General features: G+C 39.9%; 1 protein-coding gene across 12 annotated transcripts in view; it reads right to left on the reverse strand.

Annotated features, from left to right (window-relative positions):
* Positions 1-16,060, reverse strand: part of MTMR3 (myotubularin related protein 3) — a 147,798-nt gene that overhangs the window by 61,005 nt on the left and 70,733 nt on the right. For all 12 annotated transcript variants that reach the window (XM_047698361.1, XM_047698370.1, XM_047698369.1 and 9 more), the window contains one exon: positions 2,041-2,093. The gene's annotated coding sequence lies outside the window, so the exon portion shown is untranslated. The remainder of the gene's footprint in view (positions 1-2,040; positions 2,094-16,060) is intronic.

The raw sequence follows: 16,060 nt of genomic DNA on the forward strand, positions 1-16,060 counted from the left end.
ATTGCTCTTTTCTTAATATATGCATGAGAATTTGACATCTAGGATCTGCAGGCTTCTCTGGGCTCTATCATCTGTACCACCCATAGATGCAACTTCCGAGGAATCTTAACAAAAGTAAAATATTTCATCTTCCTAGTGAACATGGTATCTCATCTTTCAGGCACCTGGAAAGGAGAAATTACCCAATTTCTTTCTCAATAACTAAAACTTACACTCACAAACAGTAACTCAACTGCAACTCAGACTATAAGGTCACAGATTATATGTATCATATAAACCCTTCATTATACAGAAAGAAGGAAAAAAAAAATAGTACCCTGAATCAACAAGATTATAACTAATCCCTACTAAATTAAAAATTAGATTATAATTTCCTAAATTAAACAGGTGGCACAAAATCTATTCTCCTTTATTCTTATCAAACACACACTCACCCCCACCAAAAACAAAAATCTTACTTAAAATCAAATTATAGTGGAACTCCTGTATCCCAGGACTCTGGAAATGTCTGTGTGAATTGAAAATTCAAATATGGGCATAGTTTTTGCCTTCAAGGTGTTCACAATCTCATGGGGACAACAAACAGATAACTAATAAGGCAGAATGTGAAAAGAGATGCAGATATAGAACTCCATGAGGATGCAAAAGACAGAAATAGATTCTGGTCTGGGCACTCAAGGAAGGCTTTTTGGAACAACTGAGCTTTTTAATAGTTGAGCCAGTCAGATTCTGAGCTACTGAGACAGAGGGAACAGAAATGGCACAAGAAAAGAACGAGACCAAAAAAAATAAAGAAAGAAAGAAATAAGCATGCTGGAGAGTACTCAAGGGAAAACAGGTCAATGTGGCTACAGCAAAAGGTGCCCCTAGGTGTTATGGGGAAATGTTTAAAAAAGCCCACTTGTCAAGAGCCCAAAATGCCATGGTAATGAGCTTGATCCTTATTCTGGAGGCAATGTCAAGCTGAAGGTTGCAAAACAAAGTACTGATATGGATCTAAAAAGTTAAAACTAAAACAACAAGTTCTCTTTTCAATAAAATTGGATTATAATTTCGTAAATTAAACAGACGGCAGAAAGAAGAAGCAGTAATGAAGACTGAAAAAGTCATAGATATACACCAGTCTATGAAAAGAACAAGGATTAATAACCACATTGGGGACAAGATTAAATTTTTTAAAACTTTTCTCCTTAAATGTCACATTAGTACTACTATTTCTTTTTTTTTTTTTTTTTAAGATTTTATTTATTTATTTGACAGAGAGAGATCACAAGCAGGCAGAGAGGCAGGCAGAGAGACAGGAGGAAGCAGGCTCCCTGCTGAGCAGAGAGCCCGATGCGGGACTCAATCCCAGGACTCCGAGATCATGACCTGAGCCGAAGGCAGCAGCTTAACCCACTGAGCCACCCAGGCCCCCCAGTACTACTATTTCTAATGATGAAACATTTTTATATAGATATGTAACAAGAAAACTCAAAACAAGAATCATTTTAATGCAAAAGAATTCCATGTTGTTAAGAACTGTCTACTCCATAAACAAAATATTAGGGGTCCAACTCATTTAATCTCAACTTAAATACAAAGTTTCCAAGTATAGTATACTGTATTATGGCAAATTATATATTGAAAAAATAATCTGCCATCTGCTTGAGCCCTCATATTTAGAGATTTAACATTAAAGTGAACATGTAAGAGCTCATCTAAAGGGGCACCTGGGTGACTCAGTGGGTTAAAACCTCTGCCTTCGACTCAGGTCATGATCCCAGGGTGCTGGGATGAAGCCCCAAAGGGCTCTCTGCTCAGCGGGGAGCCTGCTTCCCCCTCTTTCTCTCTGCCTGCCTCTCTGCCTACCCGTGATCTCTGTCTGTCACATAAATAAATAAAATCTTTGGGGAAAAAAAAAAGAATTTTTTTTTTAAAAGAGCTTATATAAGTAAGTATGTACATGGACAAAGAGACCCGCCCCCCACAATTAATCTGTAAATTAGTTTCTGCTGCTCAAAACAGCACAAAGTGGGGGGAGGGGTATGACAAACTTACCAAGTGAAGTTTGTCCCAAGAACTTTCTCTATTAGAAGGTTTCACAAGTCAATCTGCAAAAGAAAAACCAATAGTTTTACAAATATCCTAAGAATCAAGTTAAGCCACTTAAAGCTCTCCACAAGACTTTTCTCTACAAGTTAGAATGCTGTGACAACATATTTTTTTAATTATTTATAACTATTTAGTCAACAACAATATAATTATGACTATTTAGTCAACAACAGATTTTAGAGTGCTTAATTGCCCAAAATGAGCCCAGTCAGGACTCAGGATGCCTTTAGAAATTACAGAACTATTCAGATAGAACTTTCCAACAACCTACAGATACTCCTATATATGGGTTTTTCCTCAGTCAATCATCATTTCTGATGGTTTCTCAGCTAAACCTTTGCCACTACATGAACCAGTACTTTAAAAAAAGAAGATCATATGTCTAGACTTAAGACTTGGTAACATAAGGTGTTTTGTACACACAACTGGCTTCTACCAAGGGATTTTTTAAAAGATTTTATTTATTTGTCAGAGAGACATAGAAAGGAGAGAGAGTACAAGCAGGGAGAGCAGTGGGCAGAGGGAGAAGCAGGCTCCCCAATGAGCAAGGAGACTGATGCAGGACTAGATCCCAGGACCCCAGGATCATGACCTGAGTGGAAGGCAGACACTTAACCAACTGAGTGACCCAGGCATTCCTAACAAGAGATCTTTTATGTGTAAGAAAAAAATCAAGGTGGAAGGAGTATGATCAAACACAAATAAATTTTGTTACAACTAGGCACCAACCTGATCCTTACAAAGATAAAATACCTAATCGACTGTTTGTTTTTTTTTTAAAGATTTATTTGAGAGAGAGATAGAGAGACGGCACAGGGGTAGGGGCAGAGGAAGAAAGAGGGAGAATCTCAAGCAGACTCCCTGCTGAGCACTCCCCTGAGCCCAGGTGCCCCATAACAGGATTCCTTTGTAATGATTTCTCTCAGTATTTGCAGACAACTCATTCTTTTGGGCTGTTAGAGGACATGAAATCACATAAACAAAACTGTGTAAAATATTAAAATCTTAAAATAAAGGAATCAGGGGCGCCTGGGTGGCTCAGTGGGTTAAGCCGCTGCCTTCGGCTCAGGTCATGATCTCAGCATCCTGGGATCGAGTCCCGCATCGGGTTCTCTGCTCCGCAGAGATCCTGCTTCCCTCTCTCTCTCTCTGCCTGCCTCTCTGCCTACTTGTGATCTCTCTCTGTCAAATAAATAAATAAAATCTTGAAAAAAAAAAATAAAGGAATCAGTCAACATAGCACATTACATCCATAACGTCCAGAAAAACAATTTTAATGGGGTAAGAACCAAAAAAGGGAGGCTAAATATGCAATAATAAAGTGTTTTAACCATTTTACAAGTAGGATTTTTGTCTCCCGTAAATTCTAATTTAAATTTTATAACTTAGAGGCCATATTAACCATATACTATATGGGAAATAAAGCTGTTAATAATTTATGACTTGAGATACAAACCATATTAAGAATCAAGTTTAGTCTTTTTTTTTGTTTAAAGATTTTATTTGACAGAGAGCGAGCATAAGTAGGCAGAGTGGCAGGTAGAGGAAGAAGGAGAAGCAGGCTCTCCACTGAGCAGGGAGCCCAACGCAGGGCTTGATCCCACTGGGATCATGACTTCAGCCAAACTCATAAGCTTCAACTTAACCGACTTAACCACCCAGGCACCCCTCAAGTTTAGTCTTACTGTTTTAAAAGGTACAACACAATACAGAAGAAAAGTTGGAGGTCTGTAAATCCGTAGGACCTTTTCTTGCTAGAATATAATTTTTGCTAAGCACTTAAATACTAAAATACATAATTTCTTCCTTTTAAGTTATGTCAGTAGGTACATTATACTATGATTTTTTTAAGATTTTATTTATTTGAGAGAGAGAGCACAAGCAGAGGGAAAAGGCAGAGGGAAAGGGAGAAGCAGGTTCCCCACTAAGCAGGACCCTGAGACCATGATCTGAGCCAAAGGCAGATGCTTAACCAACTAAGCCACCTAGAGACCCACTACCTAAGACTTTTACTTTAGGATAATAAAGAATTGCTTGTTAAGAAAAACTGCTTGGTCTCTTTGTCTTTGACTTAAAAAAAAAAAAAAAAAAGATGCAATAATGTATATCAAGACACATTTCACATTAAAAAGTATTACAAACAAAAAAGGATGAAACACAGCTCATTGTAACTCAGCAAGTGTCAGGATACTACAAGGTTTTTTGTTTTTTTTTGTTTTTTTTTTTTTAAAGATTTTTTATTTATTTATTTGACAGAGAGAGATCACAAGTAGACAGAGAGGCAGGCAGAGAGAGAGAGAGAGGGAAGCAGGCTTCTTGCCAAGCAGAGAGCCCGATGTGGGACTCGATTCCAGGACCCTGAGATCATGACCTGAGCCGAAGGCAGCGGCTTAACCCACTGAGCCACCCAGGCGCCCAGGATACTACAAGGTTAACTGCCCAGTGACATGCATGTGCTCAGAGTTCAGGGGAGAACAGCGCAGGGAGACTTCAGAGCAGATGAAGACTCTTAACTGCGTTTTATAGACTAGATGGGATCTAAATAAAGAGAAAAAAAGGATAGGGATAATTCAAGAGAGAATAGCTATTAATATCACAGTAGGGAGAAAACATGACATTTTTGAGAAATAGAGGTCAGAATATCAAGAGAGAGTTCAAGAAGAGAAGACTAGAAAGGCAGGACACAACTGTGGGTCTTCAATGTTAGGGTAAGGAGTCAGATTTAATTCAATGGCACGAAATCAAGAGCTTTATAAACAGGAAAAACCACAAAAGTGGTGGTGTTAAAACAACAGCAAGCAGCAAGCTGAATGGTCTGGAGGGGAAAACTGACTTAGGATGTTCGTGGACTAGTAGTTCAGATATGAACTGCTAACAGCCTAATATCTCAACTGTAGCAGAGGAAATGCAGGGGAAAACATCAAAGTGAGTAAAAGCATAAACTTCCTGAGCTTAGTAATTGATTAGAAATGGGAGGGGCGCCTGGGTGGCTCAGTGGGTTAAGCCGCTGCCTTCCGCTCAGGTCATGATCCCAGGTCCTGGGTTCAAGCCCCACATCGGGCTTTCTGCTCAGCGGGAAGCCTGCTTCCTCCTCTCTCTCTGCCTGCCTCTCTGCCTACTTGTGATTTCTCTCTGTCAAATAAATAAATAAAATCTTTAAAAAAAAAAAAAAAAGAAAGAAATGGGAAAAAAAGAGGCAGAGCAAATTGTTAAAGGTAACTCCAAAATATTAACGCCTGGGGTTAGTGGAAAAAGGATAGTATCATTAAGAAATGAAAGGTAGGATGCCTAGCTGGCTCAGTCAGAAGAGCATGCAACTCTTGATCTTGGGGTCATGAGTTTGAGCCTCACACAGGGTATAGAGATTACTTAAAAATAAATAAACTTAAAAGAAAAAAAAAGAAAGAAAGAAATGGAAGGTAGTTCCAAGGAAGCAATGTCAAGTAGATGTATATCCAGCAGGTGGACAGTAGGAGGGATTAAATTCAAGAGACAGATCAAGTCTAGGAGTAATAATGAATTGATTTAATTCAAGGTGCTAAATTTAATTCAAGGAAATCACTATACCTACTATAAAAATCATTTGACATGTTTTAAGTTACTGGATAATTTTTTTTAAGATTTTATTTATTTATTTGACAGACAGAGATCACAAGTAGACAGAGAGGCAGGCAGAGAGAGAAGGGGAAGCAGGGTCCCTGCTGAGCAGAGAACCCGATGTGGGGCTCGATCCCAGGACCCTGAGATCATGATCCAAGCCGAAGGCAGAGGCTTTAACCCACTGAGCCACCTTAAGTTGGCTTAAGTAACTATTAAGGCGCCCCTTAAGTTACTTGATAATTTATTCTGTCAAACATATAAGAAGTCCATCAATACAGAAATGTTTGTGTAAAGTTTCCACAGTGTGTAAAGTTCCAAGAGACAGACCAAACAACAGGTAGTTTAAACAAGAAGGTTCAGGCAGGTCTGCTCAATGCTGGCAATGACCCTTCTTCGCAACAACTACAATCAAAGAACTACTTGGTTGGAAACAAGTATGTCATTGTGAAATACTGCCAACATCAACAACAACAAAAAACTGCCCACACCTCTTGGGACTATTTGCCAGATAAAGGCCATGCAGAGGTGAGTCTGAAAGAAGCTCTCTGGTGCCATAAGCTGCCTGTCAGTGACGGCAGCAGATATCCTATGATACAATCATGTGTACACATGCCTCACAGAGTAACAGCACTTAGGTTTGGGTGACGCTGAATATATACTGAATATATTTAAAGAAGTACCAGGTGGCTCAAGTCTATTAAGTGCCTGCCTTCGGCTTCCGTCATGATCCCAGGGTCCAGGAATCCAGCCCAGCGTCGGGCTCCCTGCTCAGGGGGGGACTCTGCTTATCTCTACCTTTCTCTCTCCCCCTCTAACCCTCCCCGTGCTCCCTCTCTCTCTCTCTCAAATAAATAAAATCTTTTTTTTTCCCCTAAAGATAGGGGGGCAGGGGGGAGGAATGACAGACGAATGAATAGACGGACCCCATTGGCTTCAACAGGCTAAGAAGCACACCAATCTGGGCCTTTTATATAATTAAAGAATTCAAACCATAAAAATAACCAGACTGAAATAAAAGGCATCCAAACTGTCAAAAAAGAAGTCAAACTCTCACTCTTTCCAAATGATATGATACTTTATGTGGAAAACCCAAAAGACTCCACCCCAAAACTGCTGAAACCCATATAGGAATTCAGTAAAGGGTCAGGATATAAAATCAATGCACAGAAATTTCTATATACCAACAACAAGACACATAAAAGAGAAATTAAGGAGTCGATCCCATTTACAACTGCACCCAAAACCGTAAGATACCTAGGAATAAATCTAACCAAAGAAACAATCTGTAGTCAGAAAACTATAGAATACTCGTGGAAGAAATTGAGGAAGACACAAAGAAATGGAAAAACGTTCCATGCTCATGGACCAGAAGAACAAATATTGTGAAAATGTCTATGCTACCTAAAGCAATCTACACACTGAATGCAATCCCTATCAAAATACCATCAAATTTTTTCAAAGAAATGGAACAAATAATCCTAAAATTTATATGGAACCAGAAAAGACCACAATCAGCTAGAGGAATGTTGAAAAAGAAAATCAACGCCAGTGGCATCACAATTCCAGACTTCAAGCTCTATTCTAATCATCTATCTAATCATCAAGACAGTATGGTACTGGCACAAACACCGACACTAGATCAATGGAACAGAATAGAGAGCCCAGAAATAGACCCTCAACTCTATAGTCACTAATCTTCGACAAAGCAGGAAAGAATGTCCAATGGAAAAAAAACAGCCTCTTCAACAAATGGTGTTGGTAAAATTGGACAGCCTCATGCAGAAGAATGTAACTGAACCATTTCCTTATACCATACACAAAAACAGACTCAAAATGGAGTCCTTTCTCAATGTGAGAAAGGAATCCATCAAAATCCTTGAGGAGAACACAGGCAGCAACATCTTCCACCTCAGCCACAGCAACTTCTTCCTAGAAACATCACCAAAGGCAAGGGAAGCAAGGGCAAAAATGAACTATGGGGTTTCATCAAGATCAAAAGCTTTTCACAGTAAAGAAACAGTCAACAAAACCAAAAGACAACTGACAGAGTGGGAGAAGTTATTTGCAAATGACATATCAGATAAAGGGCTAGTATCCAAAATCTATAAAGAACTTAACCAAACTCAACACCCAAAGAACAAATAATTCAAGAAATGGGCAGAAAACATGAACAGACGTTCCTGCAAAGACGACATCCAAACGGCCAAAAGACACATGAAAATGTTCAACATCACTCGGCATCAGGGAAATACAAATCAAAACCACAGGGAGGTACCACCTCACACCAGTCAGAATGGCTAAAATGAACAAGTCAGGAAACAACAGATAATGGCAAGGATGCAGTGTTGGTGGGAACACAAGCCAGTACAGCCACTCTGAAAAACAGTATGGAGGTCCCTCAAAAAGTTAAAAATAGAGCTACCCTACAACCCAGCAATTGCACTACTGGGTATTTACCCCAAAGATTCAAATGTAGTGATCCGAAGGGGCACATGCACCCCAATGTTTGTAGCAGCAAGGTCCACAACAGCCAAACTATGGAAAGAGGCCAGATGCCCATCAACAGATGACTGGATAAAGAAGATGTGGCATGCATGCATGCATGCATACACACACACACACACAGAGAGAGGAATATTATGCAGCCATCAAAAAATGAAATCTTGCCACATGCGATGATGTGAATGGAACAAGAGGGTATTACGCTAAGCGAAATAAGTCAATCAGAGAAAGACAATTATATGATCTCACAGATATGAGGAATTTGAGAAACAAGACAGAGGATCATAGGAAATGGAGGGAAAAATGAAAGAAGATGAAACCAGAGAGGGAGACATACCATATGAGCCTCTTAATCTCAGGAAACAAACTGAGGGCTGCTGGATTGGAGGGAGGGTGGGAGGGACGGGATGGCTGGGTGAGGGACATTAGGGAGGGTATGTGCTATTGTAAGTGCTGTGAATTATGTAAGACTAATGAATCACAGACCTGTACTCCTGAAACAAGTATTGTATTATATGTTAATTTAAAAAAACTAATCAGATTGAATCAATTCGTGAGAAATGAAGAGACTCAGGCCAGGCATCTTAAAATGTTGGGTGGGGGAGATTAGGCACAGGTGGCTAAAGCAGCACTTTTTTGGCTAGTGTACATTTTAACTTAAAAAAAAAAAAAAGAACTATTTTACATATTCCTGTCTCGCTTTCAAATGCTGGGTAATTAAGAGTTGAAAACTTTGAGAAGGCAACACTGAATAATTTTAAAGCAATCTTTTATTTTCACTGGATGTCAAAGAAATGCTTTTTCTTAGACATGCACTGCATATTAAACAGATTCACAGCAAAATTTGAGTGTGGAGGCAACATAAAATAATTCAGAGATGTTAACTGTTAAGTGGCTTTCCAACTGCTACTACTTTAGGCAAGTTTTTACAGTTTCTTCATGCTTCCTTATAACTTTCCTAATAACTTTTCAAATATCTGATGGATGGTATAACCTTCCTACACTAGGACGCTGCATGCTGGGTGGGATTATTCCATGGTGGAGAGATGATTTAAACACCAGCACTTATCAGCTGAGTAAAACTACTATGGCTTTGGGGCCCCTGGGTGGCTCCGCAGGTAAAGCCTCTGCCTTCAGCTCAGGTCATGATATCAGGGTCCTCGGATAGAGCCCCGCATTGGGCTCTCTGCTAGTCAGGGAGCCTGCATCCCCCCTCTCTCTGCCTTCCTCTCTGCCTACTTGTGATATCTCACTCTCTGTCAAATAAATAAATAAAATCTTAAAAAAAAAAAAAACTACTATGGTTTGGTCTTATTCCTTGAATAGAAGCGCAAACCTCAGGTTTTCTAAAACCTTTGCCGCTGAAGTCAACTATAAATAAAAACAGAAACAAAGAGTTCAAAAAGCATGCCTGCATTCAGCTATCATGGCAAATTCATTGTGAAGGTTCATTTATTTGACAAATATTTGGGAGTGGGAGGCACAATTCTAGGCACTCAGGATTGATGCAGATATGAACAAAACAAAGTTCCTATCCTTAAGGGAACTGCAATTTTTTTAAATTAACATATAATGTATTATTTGCCCCAGGGGTACATCATCAGGCTTACACATTTCACACAGCACTCACCATAGCTCCCCCCCGACAATGTCCATAACCCAGCCACCCTATCCTGACTCCCACACCCCCCAGCAATCTTTAGTTTGTTTCGTGAGATTAAGAATCTCTTACGGTTTGTCCAGGAGCTGCAATTTTTGTGTCAACTGTAATATTCTCACATGGCTGAATGCCCTCAGTGTGACTTTTCTCCCCTACCTATTAGGTCTATGCTTTGAAAAAGATAAAAAGAAGAGTAAATATAAAATTGAGTCAGTTACCTTGTTCAGTGAAATCGCTAAACAAGATGATGAGAGAGAAAGACGGAGGAACTGACTCTACATGTCTTTTCTATCCCTTTAGAAACACTAAGTAATGTCTGTGAGTTTTGAGAGATCCAGATGCAAATTCATGATCTATGTGCATTCCTCTGCCAGCTGTAGAGCACAGATAAGAAGCTTCCTAACCAAAAAACAACCATCTTCTCCTTGAAAAACAAAAACCCAGTAAGTTGCCAGAAACTGTCACTTAAATTCCATGTTGCAATCACATTTCTGTATCAAGAGCCTTTCACTGGTAATAAGTCTCTTGAACCAGCAACACTTAAGATAATGTTCAAAATAACAAAAAAGCTCTGTTTCAACAGATACCCACCAAAGATCAATCTTGTATAATCTGTGACTACACTAGTGGTACAGAGTGTGGTTCATTCTATATTCTACATACATAGGTATATGAATGTATGTATGTATGCACATATGTATATATATGGGAATGGGGGATTAAAGGTGGGATAAACTCTGCATATATTCCACAAAGGAGGCTCTGTAATACACAGAATTTCAAACAGCTGGGTTAGTAATCAATACTTAAAAATCACTGGGTGTCATTTAAGTGGCTGAAACACTGACAGTTGCTTTTCCAAAAGTGGACCTCAAATGTGAGAAATCAAAAGCAAGTAATTATGCTCTAGCATTTTTAGACAAAGTTCAGTTGCACTTCAGATGAACGTTATTGCTTTTCCCATCTCAAGTTGGCAAAAGGAAGCCCCAACCATGTTCTCAGAAAAGATTAACTATGATCAAACCAATTTTAGCAAATTTGATTTGTATCTTTATTTTTTTAAACATTTCATTTGAGTGGGGAGGGAGAGGGAGAGCACGAGCAGCCGGGGTGGGGGGGGAGGTGAGAAGCAGACTCCCTGCTGAGCAGGGAGCCCATGTGGGACTTGATCCTAACACCCCGGGATTATAACCTGAGCCAAAGGCAGATGCCCAACCGACTGAGCCACCGGGGTACCCTGATTTGTACCTCTTTCTTTTTTTTTTTTTGTACCTTTTTTTAAATCATTTAATATACAAGTATTTTCCTTTTTTTTTTTTTAAAGATTTTATTTATTTATTTGTTAGAGATCACAAGTAGGCAGAGAGACAGGCAGAGAGAGGGGGAAAGCAGGCTCCCTGCTGAGCTCAATCCCAGGACCTTGGTACCATGACCTGAGCTGAAGGCAGAGACTTTAAACCACTGAGCCACCCAGGCACCCCAAGTATTTTCCTTTTAAACTTAATCCTTATACAACAGGGTAGGCAAGGAGGGGGGAACATAAATCCTAACATGATGTCTTGGTGAAGACATTTTCTGATGGTGACCAGAAAAGATTAAAACCACGGATCACAGTGGCGCCTGAGTGGCTCAGTTGGTTGAATAACCAACTCTTGGTTTCACCTCAGGTCATTACCTCGTGGGTCAGAAGATCGAGCCCCACCTTGGCTCAGTGGGAGTCCGCTTGAAGGTTGTTCCCTCTGCCCCGCCCCAAACTCACATGCTCTATCTCTAAAATAATCTTAAAAACGAACAAAAAAAAACCATGGATCACATACTATCTCCTAAAAAGGGTAAAAATCAAATAATTTTAAGAATGCAAAGTTTTTTAGTGTTCTGGCTTGCTCTTTATTATGACTTCTGTAACAGAACACATTCACTTCATACTACTCAGATATATTACTAATAGTACTCTAAAAAATGTCTATGTGTAATTTATAATGTAATTTTCTGACTCCATGTCCTCCATGAGACAGAAATCACATGGTAGGTATTTTATTCCTGAAATTAAGAATTTAATTTTATAAGGCAGCATTTAAGTTCATTACCTTAAATGAAACATCCCCCACCTCCTAAGAAAGACAAAAACCCTTATAATTTAACAGAAAACAGAAGAAATACTTAAGTCTTGGATGTTAAGAGCATAGAAAATCCAGGTATTAAAATCACTAGAAATTAACTATATTTTTAAAGCCAAGCAGATCATTTTATCTAAGTGCTGGAGGTAGTTCAATATTTATAATCACTACGGAAAGATCAGAAAGACTAGCCGCCATGTTGGAAAAATGTTTCCTGACTTCTCTTTGACTAGTTCTAAGGTCTACCTTTGAGATTTAACATAAGGCAAATTCCTACACACATATTAATGTCCAGCTACTTGCTCCCAGTTAACCTCTGATAAAGACAAAGGAAGTTAACTTTGTTTCCTCTTGCACCTCTCCTTTCTTCTCCCCTACCTTGCCCCCATATCAGAGCTCTCACTGGCACTGCATAGGTCAATGTCCTATTTAAAAGAAAGAGAAAAACATTCCTATCTCTGATCTACAGCTCCTCATAGAAATTTAAATTTTCTTAATTATAATTTCCCCCGTAACATATTATAGGATTCTCTCTTAACAGGAGATTACAGACTCTGTCCCTGCTTCCTATTGTCCAAAGAATAAAATTTTAAGGGCATTTTTTGGGACAAAACACCTAAACTACCAATCCCTATGAAGATAAGCAGTTTTATAATAGGGTCTCAAAGAGTTTTTAAAAGCTACAGGGCACCTAGTGGCTCAGTCGTTAAAATTCTGTCTTCGGTTCAAGTCGTGATCCCAGGGTGCTGGGATAGAGCCCCAAATCGGGCTCCCTGCTCCGCAGGAAGCCTGCTTCTCCCTCTCCCACTTCCCTTGCTTGTGTCCCCTCTCTGGCTGGCTGTCTCTGTCAAATAAATAAATAAAATCTTTGAAAATAAATAAATGCTTAAATTATCAATTCCTGTTTCTCACATACTCAATAGAAAAAGAAAACTAGGGGTGCCTAGGTGGCTCAGTGGGTTGAAGTCTCTGCCTTGGGCTCAGGTCAGAATCTCAGGGTCCTGGGATCAAGCCCCGCATCGGGCTCTCTGCTCAGCCGGGAGCCTGCTTCCCCCCACACCCCGCCCCGACCTCTGCCTGCTTGTGATCTCTGTCAAATAAATAAATAAAATCTTCAAAAAAAAAAGAAAGAAAAGAAAAGAAAGAAAACTAATCAAATGAGACAGGCAGCAAAAAACCAAAAATGCAATTTAAAAAAGGCAACTAAAACACAGGCAAAATTCAACACACCAATGTCATTTTGAAACTTGCAGATTTACCCATCTTATTCAAATATGCTTTCCTCAGGGCCCTGCCCTAAAGGAACAAAAACAATCTCCAAACCCCACCCGTTTTACACCAATCCTCCCTACTCACGGCTGCATAAGAAGTTTCTTTTCTAGAAAGACAAACAACGTAATTTGAAGGTCAATTTACCATGGGAACTCAACAGTGTGCCCCTGTGTAAATGAGCATGATTTTCCTGTTTTGCCTAAGTACTTGAGATGTTTAACGCCAATTCCAGGAAAAATGTAGTAAACTACATTCTTTAAAAAAAAAAAACAAAAAAACTAATCATTATTCCAAACCCAGCTAATCTGCGTATTGCTTATTAGTATTTTAATATTATATTTAAGAATGCTAATATTCCTCTCCCAGTCTATAAACAGACTGTCCAAAGCTCTGGTTCTTTCCACTCAGTTTTATGTAGAGTAATGAGCATCAAAATGGATAAGGAGCAAGGACTGCCTGGTTGGCTCAAAATGGACAAAGAACAGAAAGCTGAATGAAAATGCAAATCCATCTTTTAGGCATACAACTTAATGAAGAAACAGGTTTGAATTTTTAGCTGCTGTATTCACAATTAAAAACTGTCCAGGGGCGCCTGGGTGGTTCAGTGGGTTAAGCCGCTGCCTTCGGCTCAGGTCGTGATCTCAGGGTCCTGGGATCGAGTCCCACATCGGGCTCTCTGCTCAGCAGGGAGCCTGCTTCCCTCTCTCTCTCTCTCTGCCTGCCTCTCTGTCTGCTTGTGATCTCTGTCAAATAAATAAATAAAATCTTTAAAAAAAAAAAAAAAAAAAAAACTGTCCAATTCCCGCTAGCCAAAAGGTAAACCCAAGAGAGAGAAACAAAATTCAAATTATAAAGGTTATGTGCAATGAAAAGAATCTACTCTTCTACTGGCCTAGTTAAAATTAATATCATGGCAATTAGGTAGGGGGCTCTCATATTTTTGAAGGCAAGCCAATAAAAACCCAAACAGCCTCCAGTAACCACACACTACAATGCAGGCTGTGTTTTAAATGGCAAGGTCAAATACCTAACCCCCCCCCCTTTTCTTAAGATTTTATTTATTTACTTGCCAGACAGAGATCACAAGTAGGCAGAGAGGCAGGCAGAGAGAGAGAGAGAGAGAGAAAGAGGGAGGAGGAAGCAGGCTCCCCACCGAGCAGAGAGCCCGACTCGGGGCTCCATCCCAGGATCCTGATATCATGACCTGAGCCAAAGGCAGAGGTTTTAACCCACTAAGCCACCCAGGTGCCCCAAATACCTACCCTTTTGAAGCCGTTCTCAATTACTAAATAGCCAAAAGACCAGAAATTATTTTACCAGAACACCATCTTCTTTTTTTTTTTTTTTTAAAGATTTTATTTATTTATTTATTTGACAGACAGAGATCACAAGTAGGCAGAGAGAGCGGGAAAGAAGCAGTCTCCCTGCAGAGCAGAGAGCCCGATGCGGGGCTCGATCCCAGGACCCTGGGATCATGACTAGAACACCATCTTCTTAAGACCATCCTTTTAAGACAATTCAACAGAACACCCAGAGAAAGACCCACAATTTTTTTTTTCTAAGATTTTTATTTATTTGACAGACAGAGATCCCAAGCAGGCAGAGAGGCAGGCAGAGAGAGAAAGAGGAAGGGAAACAGACTCCCCGCTGAGCAGAGAGCCTAATGCAGGGCTCAATCCCAGGACCCTGGGATCATGACCGGAGCTGAAGACAGAGGCTTTAACCTACCGAGCCACCCAGGTGCCCTAAGACCCACACTTTTAAACTAGTAACATTTATCTCATGTAAACAGAAAACAACATGTCACTGCCATCCAAATAAATACAGGAAGAAAAAAACCTTTCAGCTGGGACGCCTGGGTGGCTCAGTTGGTTAAGCAGCTGCCTTCGGCTCAGGTCATGATCCCAGCGTCCTGGGATCGAGTCCCACATCGGGCTCCTTGTTCTGTGGGGAGCCTGCTTCTCCCTCTGCCTCTGCCTGCCACTCTGTCTGCCTGTGCTCGCTCTCTCTCTCTCTGACGAATAAATAAAATCTTTAAAAACAAAAAACAAAAAAAAAAAAAACACCTTTCAGCTAAAGTCAAAAAGTAGAATTCATCAACTTTTTTTTTTTTGGATTTTATTTATTTATTTGACAGAGAGAGAAAGAGAGAGAGATCACAAGTAAGCAGAGAGCCAGGCAGAGAGAGGGGGGGAAGCAGGCTCCCTGCTAAGCAGAGAGCCCAATGAGGGACTCAATCTCAGGACCCTGAGGATCATGCCCTGCGCCAAAAGCAGAGGCTTAACCTACTAAGCCACCAAGGCACCCCATCACTGACATGCTTTAAACAAAAGGAGGGCAAAAGTACTCCAGACTAATAAGAAATGAGCTCTTAAGCAAAAGAGTTTTCTCCCTTTTTGGTTTTAAGTAACTACACTTAAAATAACCACTCTAAAAACTCAAGTCATGGCTTCATACTGAAGACAAAAATCCTTAAACTATCATTTTGCTTAACCCATTAATGGGGAGCAGGGAGTAATAAAAAAAGCATACTGGCTTAAATAACTTCTATTTATACTAAACATATTAAAATATAGGTAATATATTCTCTAAAACAAGATGAAAAACTTCTCAAACATCCAACCTACTCTAAACCTATTCTGTACAAATTATGGAATATTCCAAGTATATTGCTTATACATCACAAACTTAAGTACTATTCAATTCAACATGAAAAAAACAATCCGGGCGCCTGGGTGGCTCAGTCGTTAAGCGTCCTCCTTCGGCTCAGGTCATGATCTCAGGGTCCTGGGATCGAGTCCCACATCAGGCTCCC

This window comes from Lutra lutra, chromosome 12 (genome assembly GCF_902655055.1).
Source record: "Lutra lutra chromosome 12, mLutLut1.2, whole genome shotgun sequence".
NCBI classification, from domain to species: domain Eukaryota; kingdom Metazoa; phylum Chordata; class Mammalia; order Carnivora; family Mustelidae; genus Lutra; species Lutra lutra.